Below are 7,158 nucleotides of genomic sequence, written 5' to 3' on the forward strand. Positions count from 1 at the left end.
AAAATAAAGATTAAATTATTAATTTTAAAAATTATAGAAATTATTTTTAAATTTTTTAAAAAAATTAATATATCTAATCTTTACTGATAGTTAACTTTTAAATTTATTTGAAAATAAATTTTTTAAATTTAAACGGTTAAAAATAGTTAAAAATGGTTAAAAAAATTAAGCCAAAAATTCTAATTTCTAACCCTTACTTTTTAGTCTCTCACTCTCTCTCCCCAATTTTAACCGACCCTTGTACACTTAGTCACTCACTCGCATCCTTTTTTTCACTCATTCATGCCGTAATTCTTTCTCTCACGCTGCACTCTCTGTAAGACCTTAAACTTTTGAAAGTTTTATTATTAATCAGTTTCGTTTATTTTAATTGTTCAAGACTTTATTCTTGAAAATTATTTTTATTAAAGATAACTAAATCAGATTTTGATAATTTGAATTTAAATTAATTAAGCTTCTTATATCATTTTTATGATTTTGGATATTTTTTATATTTAAATTTTAAAAGTTTTAGTAATTAAAAACTAATGAGAATTTTATATAATTTAATTTGAATATCGAGATTTTGAATCTAATTGTATGAACAAAAGAAAATTAAATAAAATACTTCTAATTTTAAATTAAAGCAGTTATTTAAAATTAAAACTAGTTAGTAAGTTAACAAATAAATATTGTATTCCTAAAATAATTTGAATGAATTATATTTGATTTTCAATTATTATTCTATTTTCTAATTTTATCAAAATTCTTACACTATTCTTACTCCGCTTTTTTCCAAACCTAACCCTAACCCTAACCCTAACCTATTTTTAAATATACCCACACACTAACCCTCACACATGCACACAACTTAATAAAAGAAGTACAAAAGAGAAGGACAGGAAACAAGAGATTGAGGGGAGATGAAGAAGAGATGAAAGGAGAAAATGGGAGGACGGCGCCGGGGAAAAAACTGCCGTTTGACGCGTCATCAGAGAGAGATAGAGAGAGGGAGGGAGGGAGGGAGGACAACGACGTGGACGAAGCAAGGGGAGGTCATCGCCCCCGTCGAGTTAGAGAAGAAGAGAGAGAGACAAATAAGGAAAGAAAAGGACAGTGCTACTGTCGTTGCTACTGGGACTCGTCGATGAAGCCACGACCATCTTCGTCAAAGGAGCTCATCGGCGAGCTACACGCCATTGTTGGCATAGTTGTTGCCGTCGTTGAGCTATTGCACCGTTGTAGGAGTTGTCTGGAGTAACACTACCTTAGCACTATTTTAGTTTTTGCATCTTCCTTCCTTGAATCTGTTTCACTTCTATTTCTATTCTACTATTCTAATTTTGTTGAGCCTTTACTTTAACTTGGACTTTCTAGCACCATTTTTTGTTGATTTCCATCTGATTCGATTCAGTTGCTTTTTCCTGGTTATGTGGTCACTGTCGTTATAATGGAAAGTTAATGCTACTGTTGCTGTTGCAGTTGTGGTTGCTACCGTAGCTTTTCCGACAGTCTCAAATTTGTTATTCTAATCACTAAATTTGTGACAACTTAAGAGTTAATTTTGATTTATTTATTCATTAAGTTCCTTAACCTCAGAAATTATTTTATTAAAGATAAATTAAAGCAAATTTTGATTAATTAAGTTTAAAGTAATTTAAAGTTTTATCTGATTTTATAATTATCAAATTATTTTTTATATTTGAATAATAAAGTTTAGCAAATATAAAATAATAAGAATTTTATATGGCTTGGATTAAGTAATTGAGATTTTGGAATTTAATACTAATATTTTTATAAATAAAGAAAATTAATTATATTACCTTATAATTTTTATTAGAGTATTTGATTTCAAATCAATTAGTATTTTGATACAATAAAAAATATTTTAAAGTAATTTTAGAGAATTGATTAAATTTTAGATGAACCCAAAAATCCCCAATTTTATCACAAAACCCTAAATTCCCAAAACACAACCCTAATCCTACTTTTTCTAACCCTAGCCGCCATACCCCTTTCCCCAAAATAACCCACGCCCACAACTTCAACTATTCTTTCATCTTTAAGGGTCTCTCCTATCTCCACATTTTGGGTCTCCTCTTGCTCTAAGACAAAATCATACTCTCCCTTGATGTCTTCCTTCACTAATTCTTCAACCACTTCTTCGACTTCAAGGGTCTCTACTACCTTCACCTTTAGTGTCTCATCTAGCTCCTTATGAAGTATGGATTCGCAAAGATGATCTCTTCTCTCTTGTTCCATGTCAATAGCATCATTGGGATCATGTTGCTCTTGGATTGGTGGATATGGGTACTCTTCCATGGATGGTGGTGATGAGATGGAGAGATCATTCTGTGATTAAAAAGAAAGTGCACTAGAGTTTGAAGGTTGATTGTTGAAGGTATTTGGTGGTCCAATTTGGGATATAAGATTTTGGAGTTTAGAGGTGAGACCAATGAGAGAGGTAAGTGTATTTTCCATGGAGGTTTGGGGTGGATAGGAGGGTTCATTTGTTGGGAGAAAGGGTTCATGGTAGGAATGTGGTTCATCTTGATAATGATAAGGAGATGGTGTATATTGAAGTGGTGGTTCATGAGAGTAATTGTATTGGAATGGGAGTGGTTCTATGTATGGTTCATTTGGCTCATAAGGTGGTTGGTATGGTGGATACGGGATAGGGTCATATGGAGATGAATGGTGGGAAGGGGCTTGTGAGTATGGTGGTCCAAAGTCATGTTGAGGAGGGGGTTCATAGGCATATGGTGGTGGTTGTTGATAATCAAAAGAGTGCTCACCATAGCTGTTGCCTTGATATGCGTCACAGAATGGTTGTTGATAATCCATTGGAGGTGGTTGTTGCCATGAGGGTTGATCAAATCCTTGTGGCTCCTCTCATCTTTGATTGTCCCAATCTTGATTCATGTTCTCATTGTAATCTCCTCTTCCTGCAACATAATTGTAATCAGACTCATAGCCAAAGGGGTGAGAGTTCATAGTAGTAGGAGAAAATAGAAACAAAAACTAACAAAAAGAAAATATTTTGAAAAAGATATGATTTTTGAAAAAAGGTAAGATAAGATTTTGAAAAAGATATGATTTTTGAAAAAGGATAAAACAAGATTTTGAAAAAGATATGATTTTTGAAAAAAGATTTGATTTTTGAAATTTAAAACTAAGATAAGATAAGATAAAAAAAATTTTTAAAAATATTTACAATAACCAATAATAAGGCACACATTTGCAATTCCTCAGCAACGGCACCATTTTGACGATCGGATTTTCTATCGGTAAAGAAATTCACAAATATAATCGCGTTGTAAGTATAGCTTCTAAACCAATAGAAAATCCTTTCGTACAAACGTTTGGTTGTCACAAGTAACAAAACCCAATAAAAATAAGTAACCGAAGTATTCAAATCTCGGATCGTCTTCTCAAGGAATTGCAGGGAAGTATGATTTATTATTGGTTATGAAAAACAGTATTTTTGGGTTTTAAAAAGGTTTGAACAAGAGAAATAAATTGCAGGAATTAATAAATTAATAACTAATAAAACTCTTGGCAAGGTATAAAAAGTAGAAGTCATATCCTAGTTATCATTATCAATGGTGATGAGAATTATATTTTTGCTCCCACTAAGTCAAATTCTAACTATGAAGGTAAGTCAAGTGGATAAATTAATTTAACACCTAAAGTCCTAGTCAATTCCTGAGGAAAGACTAGAGTTATAGGAATCTAAATCAATCAGCAATGATATCAATTATCAATCACGATGAGTTTGACAACTCAAGAGTTACTAATTAATCAACCAAAGCCAAGAATGTAAAAAGCTAAATAAAAATCATATGTCTGAAAATACCTCAAATTTATATTAAATAAGAAAATCAATCCAAATATGAAGAGTAACAAATAAAAGGAACATTGAACCTGTAATTGAAGAAGATGAAATCCTAATTCCTTTAAGAGGAATCCTAATCCTAAATCCTAAGAGAGAGGAGAGAACCTCTCTCTCTCTAAAAACTACATCTAAAACTAAAATTGTGTGTATGATCTGCTCTCCTGAGTCTATGCATGTTTCCTGACTTTAATCTGTGTTTCTGGGCCGAAATCTGGGTCAAAACGCGGCCCAAAATCATCTTCAGCGTATTCTGTAACTTTTGCAGATTGCGCATGTCACGCATACGCGTCGGTCACGCGTACGCGTCATTCAACGATTTTCTCTCCACGCATATGCGTCGTCCACGCGTTCGCGTCAGGCGCGCGAGGGCGTCACTGCGATTTCCTCCAGTTCGCGTGGTCGCGTGTGCCATGTGTTCGCGTCGCTTCTCGCTGGTCATCTCCTTAATTTCTTGTGTTCCTTCCATTTTTGCAAGCTTCCTCTCTATTCTCTAAGCCATTTCTGCCCTATGAAGCCTGAAACACTTAACACACAGATCATAGCATCGAATGGTATAAAAGAGAAATTAAAATACACAATTTAAAGACTCTAGGAAGCAAGTTTTCAATTATAGAACAAATTCTGGGAAGGAATTGTAAAACCATGCAAATAGTATGAATAAGTGTGCAAATGCTTGATAAAAACCACTCAATTAAACACAATATAAACCATAAAAAAAGTGGTTTATTAGTGTCACTACTACCGTCGCCGTCGTTATTGGCAGAGGAGAGAGGAGACCCGAGAGAGAAAATCGCGCAGTTACCGCCGCCATTCAGCTTGCCGCCGCCCCGTGCCGTCGTGCCACCGACCGAGGAGGCCGAGGGTCACTGTCTTCGAAGCTTCCATCGTCACTGTGCAAAGCCGCTGCCATCGTCCTTATCGTGGGCTGCTGCTGCTACGCGTGACCGCCACCGCCTCTGGGTTCGTCACCGTCGCTGTTTTCTCCGCCATCACCGTCTGTGGAGCTCGCCGCCACCGGAGTCATGAGCTGAGGTGGGGGAGGAGGCCATCTTCCCTGTGTTGTTGCAGTCACCGTGCTGCTACTGCTACGCTTTGTTTCCTTGTTTTCCTTAGTTACTGTAAGTTATTTTTGTTTCTGAACCTCCACTGCTACTGTCTTGCTATCTGTTGATTGAGAACTTTAAGGCGTTGATGTTTTAGGATTAAGCTGATGTAGCTGTGGGCTGTGATGGTTGATGCTCTTTAAGAATCGTTGCTGCTGGGGTGACTGGAATTGCTACTGCCAGTTCTAACATTGCTATCGTTGCTGTTGACTTGCCCCAATTCAAGTTCAGTGTCACTGCCCTAGGTCTAGCCTTTCTCCTGACTCTGTTTCACTGTTATACTCTGAACTGCCTTGGTCTCGTTTATCTATTTGTTATTATTTTAATTCCATTTTATTTTCGATGTTGCCTTGAATTTTTAGAATTGTTTCTGCATTTGATTCCATCAAATTCGCTGTTGCTGCGAGTGTAATCGGAGTTGGTGATGCTTCCATCGTCCTGGTTGTGTTGGAATCGCCACTGCTATTGTGAGTTTAGGATAAGTGAGACTGTGGTGTTAAAATTATGCGATTGCGACATCGAGGTATGGGCGTTTTCATTAAAACTCATTTTATGCTTAAGAATTGTTGTAAACTAATATTTAGGTATATAAATATTTTTGGTGATTATGGAGTCTTCTGAATTGAACTGAATAGCTTTGAATGAATGTGATTGCTTGCTTGATTGTGGCTAGTTCTGAATATTGAGTTGGTATTGAGATAGTGAATGAAAGATTAGTTTGAAAATCTGATTCGAATGTTTATCAAGTATAATTTGAGAACTGGAAAATAATTTGATGTTAGAATTAGTTTGGCTATGGAAAACGATTTGAGATTTGTGAATGACTTGGGTTTGAAATCGTTGAAAAAAAATTGAGGAAATGTTAGTTGACTTTGTTGGAAATAAATTGGATTCTGGAAAGGGTTATAATAATGGAAATGAGCTTGATTTGTTGTTTAAAAAGAACTTAAATTGAAAATGGTTTGAGATATTGAAATTGTTTTGATTTTGAAATTGAGTTGAAGGGAGTTTGAGAAATGGTTTTGTTGGGACCTAGAAAGGGTGGTAGAGTCCGAGTTTTAGAGGAGATGCTGCCAAAATTTATAAAGTTTGGAAGTTTCACTGAAGTAATTATTTAAAAAGATTTTGTTTTCTAAACTTTTTATGTTTTAAGATTGATTTATAATGAACGGAATGGAAAGAAGAATGATGAGAATTTTCTTTGAAATATGATTTTTGAATGAATTTGGAAATGAGATTTGGATTGATGAATGATTATAATGTTGAGAATGTTGAGATATGATCTTTGAATTATTCATATGGCTTATGAATTTGAATTATCTGAGATACGAGTTTCCCTGGATAAAGTACCATGGCTTGCCACCACCTGTACCAGGTTGAAACTCGATACTCTGTTGACCCTACGACATAAGTGTGACCGGGCACTATATAAATTCCTGGGAATGTAATCCCTATTGAGCAATATTGATTATTTGAGAAAAAGCTATGCATATACTCCTGAGGATGCACGTTGGAGGACAGTCTAAGTATTTTCAGACTTGTCAGGTTGGATGGATAACCGACAGATGAGCCTCATTAGCCATAGGACAGGCATGCATCATATGCATTTGTATGCTTTGCTTGGGCTTGAACTTATTTTGGTTTGCCTAATTGTTAAACTATTTTTAACTGCTACCTGAACTATTTGCTGTAACTGCTACCTAAACTTGTGCTTTCCTTGTCTGTCTTGTCTGTGTTTGTTCTAGTGTGCTACATTGAGAATGAACTTTGGTGCTATATTGATGATGGTGTTGATTGATTGCGTGGTTGGTTTCTGATTGAGATTTCTTATAAGAAAAGAAAGGTTTTGGATTTCTAAAAGGTTAAACATTGTTTCATTGAAAAGGTTTTGAACGATTAGCTATTGGTTTTTAAAAGGATTCATAAGACAATGATAGTCACTGAGCTTGAAAACAGTTTTCTTATTAAATATCTTCTTAGGACAATTCTAAAACTCCGTGGTGAGGCCGTGTGGTTAGGTTCTCACCCCCTACAGCTTTACCCTTTCAGGAACCGGATGAAGAAGCATTATGAAGAGTTATACTGCATTTTGGTTTATATGATATTGTATTAATTAGATAATTTCACTACAAGAGGCAGAGGACTTAGCAGCCTCAAATTGTTGGCCGTTGTCCCCAACCG

Source organism: Arachis duranensis, chromosome 1 (assembly GCF_000817695.3).
Source record: "Arachis duranensis cultivar V14167 chromosome 1, aradu.V14167.gnm2.J7QH, whole genome shotgun sequence".
Taxonomy (NCBI): domain Eukaryota; kingdom Viridiplantae; phylum Streptophyta; class Magnoliopsida; order Fabales; family Fabaceae; genus Arachis; species Arachis duranensis.